The sequence below is a fragment of the Panthera pardus genome, unplaced genomic scaffold (assembly GCF_024362965.1).
Source record: "Panthera pardus isolate Hobbes unplaced genomic scaffold, ASM2436296v1 HiC_scaffold_7, whole genome shotgun sequence".
NCBI classification, from domain to species: Eukaryota; Metazoa; Chordata; class Mammalia; order Carnivora; family Felidae; genus Panthera; species Panthera pardus.
The window spans coordinates 32860103-32869483 of record NW_026527002.1 but is presented as its reverse complement, the minus strand read 5'-3'; the positions used below and the strand labels follow the sequence as shown (position 1 = coordinate 32869483).

The window sequence follows — 9381 nt, the reverse complement described above, 5'->3', positions numbered from 1 at the left end:
GGGCGCGGGCGCCTGCAAACAACAGGTGCGCGCGCGGCGCCCACCGGACTCGGGGCGGCTGGCGCGCCGGGCCTCCGCCCCCTCCCCAAGCCCCTGGAAGCGTGAATGGAGCCCACGACCGAGGGGAGGGGGAGTGGAAGCGCAGAGAAGGGGCAGCGAGGGGTGGGGACCCGAGTTTAAATGGCAGGAAGTGACGTCGTGGCCCGCGGTTGCCTGGAAACGCATTTTTCTGTGGGAAGGAGGAGCGCGCCGGGAGGAGGGGGAGCGTAGCTACTGTGTTTCACACTCGCCTCCCTACAGTTGGTGAGCTGCCTCGAGGAAGGACGACTTCCCGCAGCCACCTCAGGAGAAAGCAAGGACTTCTCTGCGGCAGAAAATCACTATGGCCAGTGGCCATTAGCTTCTGAGCTGTGAAGGTGGTTGGTTTCTCCATTTGTAGAGCCGCGGGAGATCAGCTTCGGGTCCCCTATGGTCTTTGGGTATTATCTGCTGAGCGCGTTTGCCGAGCTTTAAAGTAGTTGCAAACATTTCAGTGACTCGGACCAAGTGCTGGGTTTTATTCAGTAGATCGTCCTTTTAGATTTGTAACGCAGGAAAAGCAAAATCCTGGAGTTAGGGTTTTGTCCTCATCAGTGTAATGCCCCCAATTTCGAATCCAACAGACGACCAAGGTGCCGATACCCATGCAAACGCACGAGGGTTTATTTGCAAGCTCGAGCTTGGGCCCAAGTATACCCGACACAGCAGAGCAGGGACTTGGACCCCTAGGTTAAGAGGTGTAGCAGTTTTATAGGGGCCGGTGGCCAATGAGATTGTAACACACACAGAAAGTTGCATAGTCATGTCAGTCCACATGCAGGTGGCCAATTGAATTACAACTTACCCTATAGTAACCATTTGAACTAGCCTATCACTCTGGTCAGAATTGGCGGGCAAAAGGCGGGGTTTACATTCTTTGGCGGTTAGGGGTTCTGCCTTCCTATATGAGCGGGTTTCCAGTAAGGGTGTGCTCAGTGGCTTGACTAGGGTGGGGGAGTGTCTTAAGCAATAAGTAGGTCATATGGGGGTTATACATGAGATGGTGGGTATAGCACAAAATGGAGTTAGTCTTGCTCTGCTTGTCCAGGGGTAGGGGATTTTTGTTAAATTCCTTGGGTCCCACAATCAGCAATCAACTTTGTAAACAGAGAAACTGAAGTGTAGTCAGGGAGGCAGTGAATTGCCAGACTCACAACTAGACCCCAGATCTCCTGCATTTAGAAGTGTTCTTAATGCCTTATCAGAATCATATACCGTGTTACTTAGACTACTTGGCGCTCATAAGTTTGTGTGCTACGGTGATAGCCCAAACCATTTATGGTAAATGAGATGGCACACAGTTCTGAGTAAAAAAAAAAAAAAAAAAAAAATTGTCATTCGATTACACATTTTTGAGAATCAGGTCTAAATTTTAAATGAGTTTTTTTTTTTCACACTTGGAATAAATGCTCAATATATACTAGGTGAATGGAAATTCTATATGACAATAATTAAGAAAGCTTCATGCAAGATTTTACTTAATTTAAAATAACAATAAGCTAGCAAAAGCGGCTCACTAAAATGAAGTGAAATATTCAGACAGCAACATTAACAAGTAAAACTATACAGACGAAAAATGAAGTGAAATATTCAGACAGCATCATTAACAAGTAAAACTATACAGACCATTTATAATAAAAAATTTGTTTCCTTTTCATAGGTACAGAGCTTTATATTTTTAACATTTATTCATTTTTGAGAGTGAGAGAGACAGAGCATGAGCGGGGGAGGGGCAGAGAGAGAGGGAGACACAGAATCAGAAGCAGGCTCCAGGCTCTGAGCTGTCAGCACAGGGCCCAACTCGGGGCTCAAACTCACAGACTTCGAGATCATGACCTGAGCTGAAGTCTGACGCTTAACCGACTGAGCCACCCAGGCACCCCCATAGGTACAGAGCTTTATAAATAACGAGATAGTCTTCATTTTAAGCCAAAAATCCAAGAAATCTATAAGCAAAATGTGAAATTAAAAATCTGAAGTAAAACATGAAAACTGCAACTAAAAAAAGTTGAACAATTTATCTGAAAATAGCTTTTCCTGTGGATTTGGCATTAGCAAAATCAAAGACACATTTTGCAAATTGATTTTATTAATAGAATTAAACACTATAGTGCTTACTAAGAAGGTTTTACTTTTAATTTGAAGAGGGAACATTCTGCCATAGATGCTGGGATGGGAATTGATAAAAAACAAAATTATTGTAATAAAAAAAACCCCTTACATTTATGTTGTGCTTTAGTCAGCTAAGGGTGCCATAACAAAAATAGTGTAGTAATTCTCACAGTTCTGAAGCCTGGGAAGTTCAAGATCAAGGTGACAACATGGTCAGGTTCTAGTGAGAGCTCTCTTACTGGCTTACAGACTTTCTCTCCATGTCCTCACAAGGCAGAGACAGAAAGAGCTAGAAAGATCTCTAATGTCTCTTACAAGAACCCTAATTCCATCCTGAGGGCCCTACTATCATGACCTCATCTAAACCTAATACCTTCCAAAGTCTCCCTCCTGAAATACCATCATACTGGGGATTCAGGCTTTAACATATGAATTTGGGGAAGACACAATTCATTTCATAGCATGGAGTATCACTTCATAAAAGCTATTTTGGAAATTTTGAAAATTGTGCGTTTTTTATTTCAGTTTTTAAAGGTTTTTTTAAAAAGCAATTATTATACTGTTAATGATGCTAATAAGTCACTTTATGATAGGAAAAAGTAGGATAAAACAGGCAGAGAGGGAAATAATTAGGACCTGAGGTCCCTGGGTGGGGAAAAACACATATTTTGGAACAATGCTGGGAGTGTCAGACCACAGCAAACCCCCTCACGCTTAAGGTTCCTCTTAAGAAAGTAACAGACCACACTTACTCCCCTTCAGGCTTCCCTCAGGAATTTGACAAAAGACCTAACTGAAAATAAGTAGTAGACCATGAAACATATGACCCACAAGGAATGATATGGCCATAGACCACCCCTCATAGAATGGAAACAAGTCAATCAGTAATGGACAACCCAGCACCTAGAATTGTCCAGCCAATAAGGGAGAAGAAACCTGAGAAGGAACAAGTGGGAAGGGAAGGAGGTTGACCAGAACCTTATAAAACAAGGACCCTTGCCTATAGTCTTTGGTCATTCACTTTGAATGTCCCCTCTCTGTAAAAAGAGACTTCCTACTACTCTTACTTTCTGATCTTATACTCTAATAAACTTTTGCCTGTTGCTTATTTTGTGTCCACCTCTTCATTCTTCAAAGAGGAGAGACAACAAACCCCGGGTATTGAGGTGAAAAAAAAAAAAATCCTGCAACAACTTGAAATTTATTTTGCAGTGCTTTTGTATTTTTCACAGTAAATTTTTCCTTTGTTTAAATTAGCTGGGGTTCAACTAGAAAATATTCACAAATTAGCCATTTCAGTTAGTCTTCAAAATGGTATGTCTGTTAGAGAAGCTAAAATTCACTTATACCACTTGTTCCCAAACTTTACTGAGAAAAATCATCTATGGTATTTGTTAAAAATGCAGACTGTTGGATCCAAACCTCAGAGATGAAATCAGTATTGATATGAGAATTTGACTTGGAGATCTGCAGGTTTTGGTTTCAGGTAATTCTCACACACCTGGTGAAATACACTTTATGAAAAAATGAATAACACCATAAAAAATAATGAAATTATCCTTTTCCCTAAAAACAGCTAAAAATAAAAGGCTGATAATACAAAAGTCTTCTTATTTTTTTGAAATTTCTGCTAATGAAACTTTAAGAAACATGAAGTTAAAAAATCAAAATACAAATAATCATTAAGAGGGGTGCCTGGTTGGCTCAGTCGATAGAACATACAACTCTTGATCTCAGGGTTATGAGTTTGAGCCCCCTGTTGGGTATAGAGATTACCTAAAAAATAAAATCTTTAAAAAAAAAAAGGAAAAAAAAACCCCAAATGTGCAGAATTGTGTCATAATATGGTAGTTAAATATTTAAGAAAATCAAACCAAGTTTTAAATTTTTTAAAGATTTTTTTTTATTAAAAAAATTTTTTTTTAATTTAATGTTTATTTATTATTGAGAGAGAGACAGAACACGAGCTGGGAAAAGGCAGAGAAAGACAGGGACACAGAATCCAAAGCAGGCTCCAGGCTCTGAGCTGTCAGCACAGAGCCCAACATGGGGCTCGAACTCACTAACTATGAGATTATGACCTGAGTCCAAGTCAGAGGCTTAACTGACTGAGCCATCCAGGCGCCCCAAATATTTTTTATTTTTAAGTAATCTCTACACCCAGTGTGGGGTCAAACACATAACCTCAAGACCAGGAGTCCCATCCCTCAACCAAATTTTATTCTGGTCACTGGTGATGGCATACTGATTTTTAAATGCATGAGCCTATTTAGTGGTCATGATTGGTTATAACTTCCAACTCTCAGGTCTCCTGGAAAGTAACAAACTTCCATTGAAAGGCTGCCTTCATCAGCTTTATTTCTCCCTTACTTAATCTGTTCTGAATTAGTAAGAATAAAATTTGGCTTCTTATTTTTCCTTTCCAAACTTTGCAACACACAAACATCTATCTTCTGTATTTTCTAGGTAAAATAAGCAAACAAACAAAACAATACTACCAAAAAACAACAAACTTAGTTAAAAAATATGTTTCAAGGATTATTAATCCCCTCATTATGATAAACATATTCTTTGTCCATCTAAAACCTGCATGTTACAAAATAGGATAAGTAATGTAAAGACCTTGTCTTCACAAGCTTGTGCCCTATAAGTAGAAACAAGAAATGCCAAGTACATTTAAACATATATAGAAATAGAATTCACACAGATTTGAGAGAATTTAAATTTTATATGGTGACTTGTATTCTACCATACTGCCCTATCAAGGCAGTTTACAGAAAGAGCACATGTATCAAAAATATGGGATGACATTAAAAGAAACAAAAAGAATTGCCTCCAAAGCTCCTTGAAGAGTGGTATTAAGAATTCTAATTCTCAGGGTGCCTGGGTGGTTCAGTTGGTTAAGCGTCGACTTCAGCTCAGATCAGTCTGTGGGTTTGAGCCCCACGTGAGCTCTATGCTGGCTGCTCAGAGCCTGGAGCCTGCTTCAGATTCTGTGTCTCCCTCTCTCTCTCCCCCTCCCCTGCTCACACTCTGTCTCTCACTCTCTCTCAAAAATAAACATTAAAAAATTTTTTTAAGAAAAAAAATTTTAAAAATAAAGAATTCTAAAAAAGTTAATGCTTATGATCTGATATGTGGGGTCTGAATTTCAACCATACATGTTCAAATATAAGAATAAGAGATCCAAGTTTGTTATAACAAAGTATAATTCAACTAGTATACACTGCAAACTTCTATTATACATTAACAGTCCTCTAACTGCTCTTGTAGATAAAAAGGGAAGGCAAATAGGGTCAAACATTTACTGAAACTGAATGTCATTTATACCTTCCTGAAAAATCAAGTTGCTTAGCAACCCTCTTCCTTGGAAACATGGTTGATAATACCAATTCTTTGAAGTTTTAGTAAGATAAAAATGCTTATCACCAAACTACCAAAGCTTAAGAAGACAGCTTGTCCAAATAACGAGCCATCACATAAAGGCTTCTTGATTATAATACGTTGCCCCAATTAAGACAAAAACTTATACATCTTACCCTCAGATACAGACCCTTCGGCAACTAAAACCTCATGTCGAAAGAGTGTTGAAAATTTTTGGATTTATCACCAAGAGGGACTTTTCCAAGTCAAAAGTGTTGCTGTCGAAAGATAATTTCTCACCACTAATGATCCCCACATCATTCAATTCCTTGTGCAATGCCAGGACACCTATTCCCTAGAATGAAAAACAAAAGTACTCTAAATAAACAAACAAATAAGCAAATCCTTCAATATGACAAGAGGTACCCAAAAATTATCTAACCTTAAAATATGCAGCATACTATCTTCGTCTACTGCAAACTGTTTTATTTATAAAAATACACACTTACATAATTATATGTATGCCATTTTTAACAAAAATAATTTATTCAGCAAAAATGAAATTCAGGCTCATCAGCAAATATTTTCCAGCTAAGTCATGTTAGCCATGAACACTACCAAATCAAATAATATGTTCTTTTAGAATCTCTGAGAAAAAAATGCTTTGTAAAATGGAAAAAAATGGAAAAGTCAAAATAATACTTTTGGGAATCTTTCATCAGTCAGTGGACCATCCAATAACTTATCTTTTTCAACGTGTGCACATACTACTGGTATCACACAGAATGATTGTAGCTGATACATGGTCAAGAACTTCTTCATTATAATACTTGCATGACTAATACGGATTAGGAAAAATTTTAAATAAACATAACCAGAACATCAAACTAGTGACTTATGTTATTTAAATTGTGGCTGATAAAGGGATGTAATTTTTAAAAGTAAGTTAGTTTTAAAAGTAAATAAAAAACTAACAAGAAACTAACAATTTGTGTGGTGTGAAAATGTGATGAAAATCATGATGATAAAACTTATGTGATACCGGTTTTTAAGTGTATTAGTTTATTTAGTGACCATAATCACTTATAGTTTGGTAAACATTTATCTTTTTTAAAAAAATTCTTTAATGTTTATTATTTGAGAGAGAGAGAGAGAGAGAGAGCGAGTGAGCAGGGGAGGGTAGAGAGAGAGGGAGACACAGAATTGGAAGCAGGCTCCAGGCTCTGAGCTGCCAGCACAGAGCCTGATGCAGGGCTCAAACCTACAGACTGCGAGATCATGACCTGAGCTGAAGTCAGCCGCCCAACCAACTGAACCAACCAGGCACCCCAGTAAACATTTATCTTTTAGTTGACAGGAAGAAAACCATTTTGCTCTTCTAGTCTTTTTTTCTTTTTCTTTTTGACAGGAAGTAGAATTTATTGGTGGACATGAATAAGGAGGGGGCACTGCTGAGTTCTCATGAGTGCAGAGTCCAACATTTGTCCCAAGGGGCCACGATTAGGGATGTATTTGACCCCCACCCATCTGGGATGAGCCACTTTTCAGCACCATACCTTCAAATTCTTCCACATTAAACTTAATAAAGCTTCACTCCTTAGAAATGTGGATCTTCTGGTGGCTAGGGAACTTGAAGTTGGCCTTGCATAGGGTCTCAGTCACATGTGCCTCGTTCTGCAGGTTAGTATGGATGGACATGATGACTTGGTCGATGTGGACCCTGGCCACCGCCCTAGAGCTTTCCAAAATATCCCGCATACCTGTCTGGAGCCTAGATAGCATGAAGTCAGACATCAATGTCCACTGGAAAGGCCTGTCTCCAAGGTCCCTTGGGGAACCCATACAATCAACAGGCTGCATACACTACCAAAGAGGTACTATTTGCAGCCATTGCACCCTGGGTATCCTTCTAGTCTTCAGCCAGTTGTGCATCAAGGAGAATTTGCTCTAAAAGTTCAGAATATTTATGTGGGTTATATTAGTAAACAGAGCAAGAACACAGAGCAAGATTTCATAGGCTCAATAGTATTTACAAAATAGTAGGTGATGCATGTCAGCATTGTAAACACTGGGAGCAGAAAGGGCATCCCAGGACTGTAAAAGTGGACACCAATGTTGTTTACACTACTGTTCAGAAGAAAGTATCTGCCAATCAGGAAGCCTCTCCACCTCAAAGATTTAAAAACAATGGGAAGAAGTGGCACAGACAGATCCTCCGTGTCCCGCCATGATCCATATACTAAGAAAACAGAATCTAAAAGTGAGACAGTTACATTACCAACAAGTACCGCAGTATGGAGATGAAAGTGAAAAACTGGCTAACAAAAATAAAGTAATCCATTCAGAGCTGTGGCAGCTACAAGGGCACCCTATGGCAAGGTGGGTTGGGGAACAGGAGGATTCTTACACCCATGAAGTGTTAAATAATTATCTACTATGGGCAATTTTTCCCTACAATAATAAAATCCTGGAAAGATTTCAAAGATTCTTATGATATTTAGGCTTTAAATTTTCAAGGTTGTAAAAACAACCATCTCTTTAGGATTGAATAAAAGTATATTCCAAGACGTTTATGGAATAAAAAATATCCAACTTCATTTATAAAGTACTGCTTAATTAGATTGTTGTATGAGAAGACTGCAATTTGTACACTTCTTGGAGGAAGATAATGCAAAATTTAGTGTAATTACAGATGTTATAGTTAACAATTAACTAACAGATGTAACTACTTCTAGCCTTTCCAAAGCCTGGTAGGGGTCATGCTGGAAAATTGCACAGTAGCCTCTTGGAAAAGAATGTTCGGAAAAGAACATTCTGATTTGATGAGTCTCAGAGAAGACCCCATGGATTGATCCTCCCCAAATTCATTCTCAGTAGGTATATCCAACCAAAGAAAGCATGCTTGCTATTGTTTTGATTGTAGGTGGCTGTGTGCCTGACTCAAGACCTCTTTCAGGGAGTGACAATGGGGTGAGAGATTGGGCAAGGGGCTCTAGGGGCTTCCGATGAGAAGCAGTTAGATCACACTGTGATTTACACCCCAGGATGTGGTAATAAATGTTGGAAACACCAGTATGACAGAACCATAAGGAAAAAATACAGTTAGACTCCAGGCACTCTGAAAGAACTAAGTTATGTATTCTCGAACAGGCACTTGGACAAAAATGGTGGTCACACATCCACTTAATCTATAAATAAGTCAATTATACTAATATGTTCAGCAACTTGTGTCTCCCTGGATCATTGTGATTTAAGCCTTAAATTAGGCATGAGCAGCAATCTCATATCTCCAAAGGAAGTAAAGAAATAGAGAAGATAATTAGGGACCACCATTAGTGGTGGTATTGCTAGCCCATAAATCACAAATCAGATGGGACATCAAGTCTTCTTGATGACAATCTTCCCAATGAGTAGTCACAACTTTGGCAGTGTTATTCTCCTACTCCATAAAATGTGGATTCATCTATTGTTGCAGATTTACTTACTGGAACTTGCAATGATGAGATCAACCTAAGGACATTACTGCATCATCCACTACATTCATGATCTTTAAATATTAGTAGGGTTTAACGAAGAAGGGTAGCAACTGCTTATTTTCTAATAAAATAGAGATAAATTGCTATTCCCCTAAACACTCTGGCCATGTGGGTGAGCATTTTGGAATTCCAAAGGATGAGAGCAGGTAGAGTATCTTTTCCAATTACCCTTCAGAATAATAAACTGGAACCTCTATACCTAACATCTTAACTTTGTAGGAGCTCAGGAGTATTGAAGACAGCATATCTTTACTTTAGGAATTTGGTGTGTTAATATGTGCTAAGATAAGCT

General features: G+C 38.8%; 1 pseudogene; it reads right to left on the bottom strand.

Moving 5' to 3' along the window:
* Nucleotides 1-7364: 7364 nt before the first annotated feature.
* On the bottom strand, nucleotides 7365-7485 carry LOC128775367 (small nucleolar RNA SNORA70; annotated as a pseudogene).
* Nucleotides 7486-9381: the final 1896 nt, after the last annotated feature.